At 33.0% G+C, this 14146-nt stretch overlaps 1 protein-coding gene and 1 pseudogene across 2 annotated transcripts in view; both read right to left on the reverse strand.

The window, feature by feature from the left end:
- Ccdc91 (coiled-coil domain containing 91) overlaps window positions 1-14146 on the reverse strand; it is a 351748-nt gene that overhangs the window by 313846 nt on the left and 23756 nt on the right. The window lies entirely within an intron of this gene.
- LOC114091747 (mortality factor 4-like protein 1 pseudogene) lies at window positions 8017-9031 on the reverse strand (annotated as a pseudogene).

A 14146-nucleotide genomic window follows, 5' to 3' on the forward strand; every position in this document is an offset into this window, starting at 1 on the left:
TAAATGGGAGATACAGTTCAAAGGATACAAAACTAAAGATGTATAGGATAAACAAGTGATGTATAGGATAAACTATGATCTAATATACAACAAAAGAACTAAATTAATTGTACTGTGTTAGAAATTTTAGATTTTAGCTGCTGTTGTTACAAATGAGTATGTGAGATGATTGATATATTAATCTACTACTGTAACCATTTTATTATCTGTAAGTATCCTATAACATCAGTTGCATACTTCAAGCTTTACTCAACAAAAAAGAAAAATAATAAAGGAAATAAATGAGGAAGGAGAGAATTATTTCCAGGCAATAATAAAGAACAAGTGTACAAAGACAGAAATAGGTCTAATAGAATCAACAAAAATGAGGAATGATGAGGATCATTTGGATTTATGAGCTCATCAGTTTTGAAAAAGAGAGAAATAAGTTCAGTGAAGCTACAAAGCCAAAAGGTAAGTCAAAATGTGGTTTATGATGCCTTATGAGTCATGACTTTATGAATCTTTTAAAAGATTCTACTAGTTTCTATCTTCCACCTTCCTTGAATACACATTCACTTAGTTTCTAAAACCTAATCCTACATGGAAGTGCTGTAACAACATATTAGAGATTAGAAATGCTATAAAATCTTGAGATGCATCAGATATAACATTTTCATCTGGAAATTAACAAAAAATTCCAAATTCAAACTGGCTTAAATAATAGGAAATATATGAATAGTATCTCATAACAAGAAATCCATAGGTAAAAGTGGGTCTAAGCACTACAAGTCAGAGCTTTGAAAGTTCTCTGATTCCTTAAGATCGGGCCTTTTATATAAGTATCTTCATGTATACACTAATAGCAAGACATCAGAAATATTTTAAGACTGTGATCTGCATATCCTTGAAACTTTCCACCAGGAAATAAAGGGAATTATCATATTTTATTTAGACTTCTAAGAATCAATCCTAGAATGTAGAATGAGGTCCCCTTTCCCTGAGTCATGGAAAGGAGAGCTACATACCTAAATAAGAGGGGATCCATTAGAAAGATAGTGAGGAAATGGTTAATGTTAAAAGTCAACACAGTTTTCCTAGATTGAGAACTTTTAAAAATTACTCTAATACAATGAAAAATAGGCTTGAACAAAATAAGGGCAACATAATGTCCTCCTTCAACCTCAAAGACTATCAGTACAATTTGACAGGTCAAATGGGGAAATACTGTCAGAATTTCTAAGCTTTTCTCATCACTTTTATTTGTATTGCAAAGATAAAATGTGTTTGGGTATTTTCAAACCAGAAACCTATTATATTTTTAACTTTAAATTCTTATTTTAACGGGGACAAAAGATCCCAAAATAGTGGAAAGAACACTAGACTTGGAGTCAAGTACTAGGCTCTAGTCCTAACTCTTCCACTAAATTACAGTGTTATCACAGATGTCACTTAATGTACCTAAGGTTCATATTTCTCCTATGTTAAGAAGTAAGGAGAGGTGATCTCTCAAGCTGAGAGATCTTACTTCTGATTAAGCTTATTTCTGATTAATTCTAAATTAGAAATAGCACTCACTTATTAACTGAAAGATTTATGTAGACTATTTTAACTTGTAATTCTGGACTAGCCAAATTCTAAAGATCTTTTCCAAGACTATGGGCTGATGACACATGAAGTTTTTTCCTAAAAACTTCACTTTCACAAAAACTTTCACTGTGGCCAGAAATGTAAACAGCATGATGTTACAGCTTCTGAAATAACTCAAAAATTTAATTCAATTTCTCTTTAAACCCAAATTCATTATTAAAAGGTTGCAGTATACCTTCAGATGCAAACCCTTACTGCTGGATAGAGGAACGGAAAATGACAAGAAACCTAACCACTTTGAAATTCAATTAAAGACAAGATTTCTAACCACTAAGCCTAAATGAGGAAGAAGATGGAAATCAAATCACAATGAAAAAACTGGAATTAAAGTCACAATCAAAAATGGAAATTTCTATACAGAGTGAGAAAGAAGCAGGGGCAGGGGCAAGGGAACTACTTCCCCAAAGCCAGAATGTATGCCTAGAAGAAATTAAACCTAAAAGTCTCCTGGGTTTCTCTTAAAGACTGTTGATTTACACAAAATAGATAGGAATAATTTCCAAAAACAGGTTGGTGACAGTGAAAAATGGGATAGGAAACCATTACCATGCCCTCTCGGAACCTTAGATTAACAGATTTTGGCAAAGCAGACACAAAATCATATGGGACGACTCTGGATGAAACCTGATGACTTTAGCCAACAGTATTATGACCTGAAGTTGGTTCATCTCAAAATTATTAGTAATGAAAAATACTTACACAGGATACACATGACTGCCAGGAAAAAAAAAATACACTTCTTTGAAACAGTTTTTTTAAAAACAACAAACCACCCACAGAAACCACATGGGCACAAAATGAAATGATTCTGGTCACTGATTTGTGGAGTACTTAAGCACTCCACAAGTGAAAAATTCAGCTTTAGGCTCTTTTTATGAGACTAGAAGATCATCCATAAAAATACCTGATTTGGAGTTACCAAGAAGTCAACACAAACATATATCTAATGATCTAAGTTGCAAGATAAAGTCATTTTCTCCAAGGAGAACTTTACAGTTTTAAGAAACTACTTTTACTTCTCTTAAGAAGATATTTCTTTTCCTCATAGTAAAAATCTAAAGCTTAAAATCTGGTTCTCAAAATAAAATGAATAAAATCTTACTCAAAGTGCTTAACATTATAATAGTAATGATCTGTAAGTTTACAACTCCTAAAATGGTCAGTTTCAAAACCAAGACTCCCTGTTATCAGTACCATCATCATTAATGGTGGCAGTATCATGAATTTGATACTCTAATAAAACATTATATCAAATACATATTTAAAGGTAAGTTTTAAAAGAGGAATGAATAAATATAGAGGAAGGAATAGTGTCCAGGAAACAGGCAAAAAAAAGGCAGGAAATGAGTGGCAGGTAGCTGCTTTGGAACACTAGAAACTAGGCCAGGAACACTGAACAAATAAAGAGAACCAGAAAGCAAAGCCAAATGAAACCAAACACCAGCAGGTAGCACTGCCTAGGGTAACATGCAAATTCTATCTAAGAATTCACTTAGACATGGAAATATAAGAGGAGTACTAGATATGGTAACAAAAAAATTGAAAATCTATTTTTAACCTCAGTATCATGAAAAGACCATTCACTCCTCTGAGTAAATAAGAAAAGAAAAGAAAAAAAACTTATTTAACCTTGGCCCACATGTATTGTCCCTATAGGAGATAAGAACACATTAAAAGCCCAGCAACAGGCAAGAGCTACAAGTTCACACCTATCTACACACACACTCTTTACTATGCTTTTAATTTCCTAAGACAATGTCATAAAAATGGAATTTTTTTCCTTCTGTCTTGGCTATATGTAAGGTACTGATTTTTTCCTTGAACACGCTAGCAAAGTTCAACTTGTCAGAGCCTGCATAACCTTAAAGAACACGTATAATTTCCAAAAGAAATAAAAGAAGAATGGAAAAATAGGTAAGTTTCCAAAAGAAACTATTTAAAATTATACATATCTATAGTCCTCATCCTGTAGAGATGATGTTACTGGCGATATTTGTTACCACCTGCATCCTAAAAAGACCATAGTATTAAGAGCTATCCAAATGTAATTATAGATATCTTATACAATGTAGCTCCAACACAACAAAAGAATAATAATGCCAAGCATGAAAGCCCGGGATTGACACCTACACAAAAAGAATACTGTTCTGAAGAAAAACGAGATTAGAATCATTTCATAAAATGCAGAGGGAAATCTTATAACTTTATAAAGCTAACTAACCAAACAGCAAAATAATTTTACACCAAAATTCTTCATGTTATGGGTAAAACTACATGTTTTCTAAACAGTTGCTAAGTACAATGATATATTATGATACATAAATTAGTAATGTCTGGTTTCTCAAGGCTTACTAAGGGTAGGAAGTGATAGGTCTGAAACATGGGAAATCCCCAAAGTATAAGATGAATATCCCCAGAGTATAAATTTTATGCACAGATTTAATGACAGGTTAAGGGAAGAGTTTTACTTAATATACCATATAAATTATAAAGCAGAATAAAAGATGAATAGAGCAAATGCATAATTGAATTGCACATTCCCTACATATCACCAGTAGCTTAACACGCAAATAGATATCTTCACAACAACTCACACTCAACTCACAGTCTCTTCTGCAATGTGGTTACTTAAATATAAAAGCACAATAAAGGCTGGAGGAAATTTTAAACTACAGTACACAAATAGCATTCTACTTCCAACAAAAATGGAAACAGAGGAACCAGATTAACTTCCCATCTAAAACAACCAGAAAACTGAACAAACTATATGAAATAATGGTTTTCAAATTTTGGGCATCAGGACAGAATTTTAATTCCTGAAAGAAAAGAAACTGCCAAGCTTGCAAACTAACCCAGAGCACATGATGGGGGAGTTTAAGCAAAGCTGGTCTCTTGTTGAGTTGAGTACACAAAGCTAAGAATTTACAAAGCATCTAGAATCTGCAAGGCTAACAATCTGAATTTAAGGTTCCAAAGACAGAAAGATCTCACCAAATTTGGGGCTGAATACCAAACTATTCACATGAGAGAGAAAATTACCCAAAGATGAGGAAAACACACACACACACAAATGGAAAGAACAATACTAGAAGCTGAAATACTGCTGACAGTAGTCTGTATTCCTACCAGTAAAAGTCCACAAACCTTATAATACATGATGGAGTCCTCAGAAGGATATCCCTTTAATCTCAGGAGGGGCTATACTAGAATTAAAAGGAAGGTTGTTCTGGAGGGACACTAACATATCTTAAAAGTAAGGTTCGAAATATTCCAACAGATTCCAGGCGATACAATGAAGAGTCAGAACAAAACACAATTCTACTTAAAATAATACAACAAAATTCAGCAATCAAGAAGATACAATTCAAAAATATCTGGCCTATAATCAAAAATTAAATGCAAGCTGGGAACAGAAGCACATGCCTATAATCCCAGCGACTCCAGAGACTGAGGCAGGAGGATTGACAGTTCAAACCCAGCCTTATCAATTTAGCAAGGTCCTAAGCAACTAAGCAAGACCCTATCTCTAATACTCTAATAAAATATAAAAAAGGGCTGGGGACATGGCTCGATGGTTAAGTGCCCCTGGGTTCAATCCCTGGTTCAAATAAAAAAAAAAGTTAAACACATATAAAGAATCAGCAATGAAAAATAACAAGATCATGGCATTTGCAGGGAAATGGATGGCATTAGAGTAGATTATGCTAAGTGCGGAATATTTTCTCTGATATAAGGGGAGTGACATAAAATGGGGTAGGGAGGAAGAGCATGAGAAGATTACCACTAGACAGGGAAGAGAGGTGGGAGGGAAAGGGAGAGAGAAAGGGAATTGCATGGAAGATGGAAGGAGACTCTCATCGTTATACAAAATGCATGTATGAAGATGTGAGAAGAAAAAAAAAGAATTGCATCATCTTAGATTAGGTAGAAAGAAGTGATGAGAGGGGAGGGGAGGGAAGGAGAGGGAAAAGGGGGAAAGGAAGGACAGTAGAATGAAATAGACATTATTATTGCTGTGTGTATATATGTGACTGCATGACCAATGTGATTCTGCAACCTGTACACTCAGAATAATGAGAAATTATATCCCATCTGATTCAAATGTATGATATGTCAAGGTCATTGTACTGTCATATATAACTAATTAAAACAAATTTTTAAAATTTTTAAAAAAGAATCAGGAAAACATGACCTATTACCAGACGATAAATCACTCAGTAGAAACAGACACAAACATGAGAAAGAAGCTATTATTAATATGTTTTATATCTTAAGAAACAAAAAGGACAAGAGGTATGGAAGACATGAAAAAGACTAAAATGGAATTTACAAAGAAGAACTTCTAAAACAAAAAAAGTGAAGGACAGAATTAATAGCAGATTAAACATTGCAGAAGATCATGAAGTTAAAAAAAAAAAAACAGCAATAGTGACTATTCAAAATGAAGTACATAGAGGAAAAAAAATACCAAGAAAAAACATGGAAAAATTTCAACTGGACTAAAACATGTTCAACTGGAGGTCATCCCCCAAAATGGAATACAGAACCAATTATTTGAAGAAATATTGTTGAAAATTTTCTAAATTTCAGGAAGCTATAAACCATGAGATCCAAGAAACCAAACAGCAGCCAAGGAGACTAAACATAAAGAAACTGTGCCAATGTATATTATATTCTACTTGCAGAAAGCAAATAAAAGAGAACATTTTTAAATAAGTCAGAAAAAAGAACACATTACATAAAAAGAATTAAAATAAAAATAAAAGTAGAAATCTTTTCAGAAATCTTATAAACCAAAAGACAATGGAGATATATCATTAAAGTATTAAAGGAGAAAAATATAAGGCAGGGTAAAAATTATTTGTCAACAGAAAATATCTATAAAATTTGAAGAGGAAACAAAGATTTTTTTCAGACAAACAAAAGGTGAAATAATTACTTGCTATCAGATCTGCACTAAAAAAAATATTTTAAAGAAATTTCTTCAAGGGAAGAAAAATGAGAACCAATTGAAATTTGGATCTTCACAAAAGGAATCAGGAGTACCAGAAATGGTAAACATGTAGATAAATACATAAATTTTTAAAAGAAAACTGACTATATAAGACAAAAATAATAATAATGCATTGTTGGCTTCATAGAGGATAGAATGTATAGAATTAGAAATAAAGTATATGTCAATACAATAAAAATGAGAAATAAAACAGAAATATATTAATCAAAGTTCTTAAACCATATATAAAATGGAATAATAATTATAAGTAGTCTAATAAGTGAAAGATATACTTATTATAGATCCTAGAGCATATAATTAATTAGTTAATTAGTGAAAATATATATCTAGGAAGCCCACAGTGGGCAAAAAATGAAATCATTAAGGAAAGGGAAAAAGTTTGAACTGCAATATGTAAGGAAAAAGGGAAGAATGGAAAAGATGAGAAAAGGGAAATAACTAGTAAAATGTTACATTTAAATTCAATCATAATCAATGCATCAAATATAAATTAAAAGCAGGTAAATTAAAAGCAAGTATTCCAGAATAAATGAAAGAGTAGGACTCAACGGTACTACATAAACATGAAACTCACCACTTCAACTATAAAGACAAAAAAAAATGAGAGAGAAAAACCTAGAGGGCTGACAAGACATGCCATATAATTACTAATCAAACGAAAGATGAATTACATATATTCACTCAGGTAGGTTAGGCCTCAGATAAAGAATATTACTAGATAGACATTTCATATTGCTAGTTTTATTCGTCAAGAAGACTTTTTTTAATTTAAAGAAAAAATTTACTGAAGATTTGAAAAACAATTCCTAAAAGATTTGACTTTTCCAGAAAACTGTAGCTACACAATGCATTGCACCTATCATATTAAAACGTGCGTAAGACACAAATACAAAAACCATGAAACAAGCCACCATTCTTCAATAATTTGAGCAAAGATATAATATCTAAGGAACAACATGGATGACTTGCAAAGGATGGGCTCTTTACTTTAAGCACCATTAAAAAAAAAAAGGAGCACAAATGGATAAGTGTGTTCAGTTACATTCACTGAATTGAACCTCTGGCACTAGGAATCAGAGCATTTTGTCATATAGCATTAACACATATTATAAAAGTGCATAGTGTCAAAGGAATAGAACCACCAGCATTCAAAAGCAGCTTTGAGGCAAACATTCTACAGCAAGTCTCTCTGTTGTCCATCATTGAATACACTGGTGGCAACTCTGAAGTGAAATTAAAAGAAAGGAAAAAAGGAGCAGTAACCCCTTTTATTTTCTGTTTAAATTCAAACAGAAAATAAACATCAATTCTGTTATACACTAACATCTTCAAAGTACATCATTTGTATAAGAGAAAGACTAAGAACAAAAATTGTGTTTACAGAGATCCAAACACAAGTGAATGAAGAACATCTCCTCACACTGCTTTCCGATGGTATTCAGGAGGCGTGACTTCATAATTGCTGACACTAAACAAAGTTGCAGAGTTCTTTGCCAGGTACTTGAGGAAATCATGAAGATAATTCAGTAATAAAGCAGGGCTCTTCTCATCCAGAGGTGTATAGGCCAACATTGCTCCAATTCGTACAAATAATCTCAGTAGATGCTGCGTTCCATACACCTGGGCATGGGTGCATCAGGATGATCTGCAAGGATTTCAGCATACTGTGGTCTCTCACATTTGTAGAGCAGCTGAGTGCCCAGCATTACATTGAAGTATTCTTTTATTCCTGCCACAACTTCATTAAAAGCATACTCCTTATTATCTGTGTTTACTCGAGATTTCTTGTAATTTGCATAATCCTCAAGAATAGAATCCATATTTTTCTTGCAGGAAGATAAAAGAGCTGTTTTTGTCTGGTAATTAAGTCCCAGTCATCATCAAGCCCTGGTTTTAGCTCTTAAGGAATCTTTACTTTAACTTCAACTATGTTCATAAATGTTTCTTCATTTTCAACAGTAGGATCTACCTGGGCCCTTTTCTTCCGAGGAGGCTGACGTGTCTCATTGGTACTACCATCATCTCCATTTCCAGGTGTTTTCTGTTTGTTCTTTTTGGTTTTTCACTTCAACATTTTTCTGTTGCAGACCAGATGTCTTCTTTCCTGGAGCAGCCCCTCTCATGTTCCCCTCTGCATACTGCTCCTGGATTGGCTTTTTGGAGTTCTCCCTGTTTCTGCAGATTGGTGTCCACGTACTTGAGCACTCTGCTCTCTGGAACCCATTCATCCCAATTTTTATTCCAACCACTGTAATGTATAAAGTATTTCACTTGTTTGTCCTTTGTGGCAGCCTTAACGCATTCTGCTTCATAAAGGAGAGGCTCATGAAAGCACAGCACTAACACACCCTCCTGGAATTTCAGCTTTGGGTCCTGCTTGGGCACCATTTATAATGATTTGCCGCCTCCTCCTTCTCCCACCACCCCAGAATACCGCCTCCTACTCTCTACCCCACCCAACTTCGCATCAGGCACACTGTCAGGCACAGCCGGCTCTACATCCTGGGCCTGATTTTTCGTCAAGACATTAAAACCCCTGAACATGCATGCATCTACAAAAGAAACTTCAAACTGCATGAAACAAATATGCTATAAGGGGGTGGCATCAAAACAGAGAAGATGACCAAGGTAATAGAACACAATGCACAGAGATAAATCCACAAACCTATAGCCCTCTGATATTTGACAAAGGTGACAAACATGTAGTTATTTTGGAGAAAAGATAACTTTTTTAAAAATGGTGCTGGGATAACTGAATAGCTGTATGTAGAAAAATGAAATTAGACACCTATCTCTCACTCTGCACAAAACTCAAATCGAAATGGCTCAAAGGCTTAGGAATTAGAACAAAAACTTTACAACTGCTAGAAGAAAACATAAGGTCAACAATACTCCATCATATAGGTACTTGCACCAACTTCCTTAATTAATAAGACCCCCAAAGTGCAAGAAGTAAAACCAAGAATCAATAAGTGGGATGCCATCAAATTACAAGGCTTCTGCATAGCAGCTGAGTAGAGCCATTAAGAGCATGAAGGAAACCATTAAGAGCATGAAGAGAAAGACTACAGAATGGGACAAAATTTTGGCCAGCTTCCCCTCTCATAGGGGATTAATATCCAGAATATACAAAGAACTTAAAAAACTTAATACCAAAAAAACAAATAACATAATAAATGGGCAAAAGAACTAACCAGAAACTTCTCAAAAAATGACACCCAAATGGCCAATAAGTACATTAAGAAAATGTTTAATATCTAGCAATCAAGGAAATACAAATAAAAACTACACTAAGATTTCATCTCACTCCAGCCAGAATGGCAATGACCAAGAATACGACAACAATAAATGCTAGCAGGGTTGTGGGGAAAAAGTAAACTTGTGAATTGTTGGTGGAACTAAAGAGTAGTACAACCATTCAGGAAAGAAATGAAGATAATACCAAGAGTGATTCCTCAATGTATCCACCATAAGGCCCAGCTCTTTGGGTATTTTCCCAAAAAAATCTAAAAGTGGCATACTACAGTGACACAGCCACTGTTTACAACAGCACAATTCACAATAGCTAAATTATGGAGTCAACTCAGATGCCCAGCATTAGATGAATGGATTAAGAAATTCTCACACACACACACACACACACACACACACAAAATGGAGTTCTACTCCATGGCATTTGCTGGTAAATGTATAGAAATGGAGAATATCATGCTAAGTAAAATTAGCCAAACTCAGAAGCTCAAAAGGTCAAATGTTTTCTCTCATCTTCAGAAGCCAGAATAAAATAATGGAAAAAGGGAAAGAAGGGTAGGATAACATAAAGAACCAATCAAATACAAATTAATAGACAAGCAAAAGAAAGTCTAGTAGAGTAGAAAGAGGAGAATGAGAAAGGGAAGGGAGGACAGAAAGAAAAAGGGAGAGGGAAAAGGGGAGGATCATGAACTGAAATCAATTTGCATGCATGTATGAGTTTATTGGGATGAACCCAACTACTAATGTATAACTATAAAACTCAAATAATAAAAAAGAAGCTTCAAAATGCGTAAAACAATGAGTGATAAAACCAAGAAGACAGACAAATCAACAACCATTGGTAGAGACTTTTACACTTCCAAGTAATTTAATGATAAAATAAGTAGAAATACACACACACACACACATATATATACACATACATACTATATATATTAATTTAAAAATAATGTACATATATATTTTATATATACTATATATCACATATTTTACAACTATTAAATATTCTATATATATATATTTTTTCTTTTACATGTATACATACGTATGCATTCATTTAGAAGACTTAAACAGTATTATCAAATATGATCTAGTTGACATTTCTAAAAAAATTCTACCCAATCGGGGTAGATTAGGCATTCTTTTCAAGTGCATATCAAACTTTCAAAAATACATGATATTCTGAACCATAAAACAAGTCTCAATTAATTCAAAAAACTGATATTATAAAAATTATCTTCTTTAATCATAGAAAAAAATGTTAAAGAAGTCTAGAAAGTACTAAAATAACAAAAAAAAAAACCCTTCTAAATAAACCATTATAATTTATAAGATAAATTAGAAGATATTTTGAAGTAAATAAAATTGAAAATATGTGGACTGCAATGAGCATAATGCTTTAAAAGAAATTTATAAATATCAGATGCTTATATTTGGTGAAAAAAAAAAAGACTCCATAAGTGAGACTTAAGATTTCTCAAGAAACCTGTAAGTGTATTCAGATACAGCACATTAAACCCAAAGTAAACAGAAGGAAAAAAATAATGAGAAGCAGCCATCAATAAAATAAAAAATATAAAAATAAATTGATAAAACTGAAAAATAGATGTTTTTTTCTAAGGATCAATGAAATTAAACCTCTACCCAGGATGATAACAAAAAAAATGACATGAACTACTGTTATCAGAAATGAAAATTTTACTATCAGAACATTTCTAAAATTAGGCAGATATTAAAAAGATAGGGGAAAATCTTGCCAATAACTTTAACTATATACATGATATGGACAAATACCTTGAAAGATAAAACTTCCAAAGATGGCTCTAGAAAAATTAATTAGTGATTAGATCTCTGTCTATTGAAGAAGTTCATTTTCTTATTACTTTTCATAAAGAATAAAAGAGGCACAAAAAGACTTGCTGGGGAATTCTGAGACAGTCAAGACATAAACAATATAAAGTTTTCAGAAACTATTCCAGAACATAGAGAAATGAACTAGTATTTGATATTATTCTGATACCAAACCAACAAAGACATTGCAAGAAAACAGAAAATAACATCCTCCACCAACACAGATATCAAAATTCCTAATAAAGTAATAATAAATCACAGCAATGCATGTAGAGGATAACAGAACATGACAAGTGAGTTTTACTCCAGGAATGCAAAGATGGTTGAATATTCAAAAATAAACCACCATGAGTCACCCTGAGAAAACTCTCATGATCAACTCAATAAATGCAGAAAAATAAATGTCTTCAACCAGATTCCTTTTAAAAGGGTATATACGTTTTTTTCATATAAAGGTAAAAAACTCACAACTAATATAATATTTAATGGTCCAAAACTAAATGCCTTTAGCCTAAGATCCTGAAGAAGGCAAAGATGTATGCTCTTACAGAAGTTCTCCCTAGTGCAATACGAAATACAAATAAAATTTATATAGATTGAAAAAGAAATTAAAATATACATATTCAGAGACAACATGATTAATTTACATAGAAAACTTTAAGAAGCTGACTAAAAGATTGGTTGAAGAATACAAGGTCAATTTTTTAAAAATCAGTTAATAGTTCTACATACAGCTATCCCTCAATATACATGGTGGATTAGTTTCAGGCCCCTTTACAGATACAAAAGGCCATGTATTCTGATATGGTATAATATTTTCATACAGATTACACATATCATTCTGTACACTTTAAATCATCTCTACATCATTTATAATATTTAAAACCATGTAAATGCTATTGTTATGTTTTATTTTCGGACACAATGACAAGAAAAAAGTTTGTACATATTCAAAATGGACATAATGTTTTTTAGAACATTTTCAATCTAGTTGAATTCATGAATTGCAGAACTCATGGAAAAAAGAGAACCAAGTATACTAGAAGCAAATAATTGAAAACTAAGTAAGTAATACCAATATAATATCATAAAAATTTTGAAATACTTAGGGATAAATCTAATAAAATATAAGCAAACTTATATATGAGTCAGACAATGTTTTTGTTCATTCTCATATTTAAAAAATGAAAAGAAGGTAAAAGTCAAAATAATTTTGAAAAAAAAAAGGTTCATACTACCTAATTATGAATCTTACTATAAAGCTAGAGTAATAAAGACCATATGGTAAGAACAGAGTCAAGAAATGGCCACCTATATATGCCATAAAACTCCCAAGATAATATACGATGAGAATATGCTGAGAGCCATAGCCAAGTAGGAATGATGCATGGCATTTTTGGTTGAAAGGTGACCACGCCAGCAAGCCATTGAGATGGTATGATTATGTTAAGATCTGCATTCAATTGTATATTAGACCCCTGCTGTCCACCTAGGCCTGCTACTTTGGAGCTCTAGTGGGACTCCAGGAGAGTTACCATTGGTTGGGGAAGTATGGTAGGAGGGATTTCCAGAGGAGGGATTTTCCTGTTGGTGTAGTGTGGCCCGGGAGAACGCTGCGTGTGTGGTTCAGCATATTTCCCTGGAGCGTGCGTGGCATTGGCGGGAGTTTCAGAAATAAAGTTTGTTCCTGCTTGATTGGCTTATGATTTTGTGCCCAGCCAGACTGCGGCAAGAATAGAATGATTTTTTAAAATAACTGGACACTACACATAAAATAATAAACCTTGATATTAAAATGCTATCCGTTTTTTAATTAAAACTAAGAATGAAACTACAAAATCTTTAGTATACCATATTAAAATCTTTAAGACCATTGGTTAAGCCAAGATGTCTGAGAACACAAAAAGCACAAACCAAATTTGATCAAGGAAACTTCATCAAATTAAACACTTTTGTTATTCAAAAAGCATTTCTGTCATCCTCACTTCCAGAGTCTGAATATAAATAAATAAATAAATAAATATGGAGTGACATTTGGAAAACTACTTATATAACAGGTTATTTTTGATGTTGCTGGTTCCAGGATCACTTTCTGAGAAACACTAGTTTTCAGATCAATATGTTAACAAAGATGATGGCTCTTAGCAAGACTAAAGATTGTTTGGCTGCTACTCACACTATACTAGCAGCTCCTTCCTAAAGGTTCACTACCCAATGAACCAAATAAAGGAAACAGACTTTAAAATACTGAGTGTCTAGGGAAATAATGTGGTACTTCTTTAAAATATCAAACATAGAAATACCATCTCCCAGAAAATAGTATAATCACACAAAAAAAAATAAAACTACTATAAAACCTAGCGATTTCACTTTTGAGCACATACCAAAAGAACTAAA

Source organism: Marmota flaviventris, chromosome 3 (assembly GCF_047511675.1).
Source record: "Marmota flaviventris isolate mMarFla1 chromosome 3, mMarFla1.hap1, whole genome shotgun sequence".
Classification (NCBI taxonomy): Eukaryota; Metazoa; Chordata; class Mammalia; order Rodentia; family Sciuridae; genus Marmota; species Marmota flaviventris.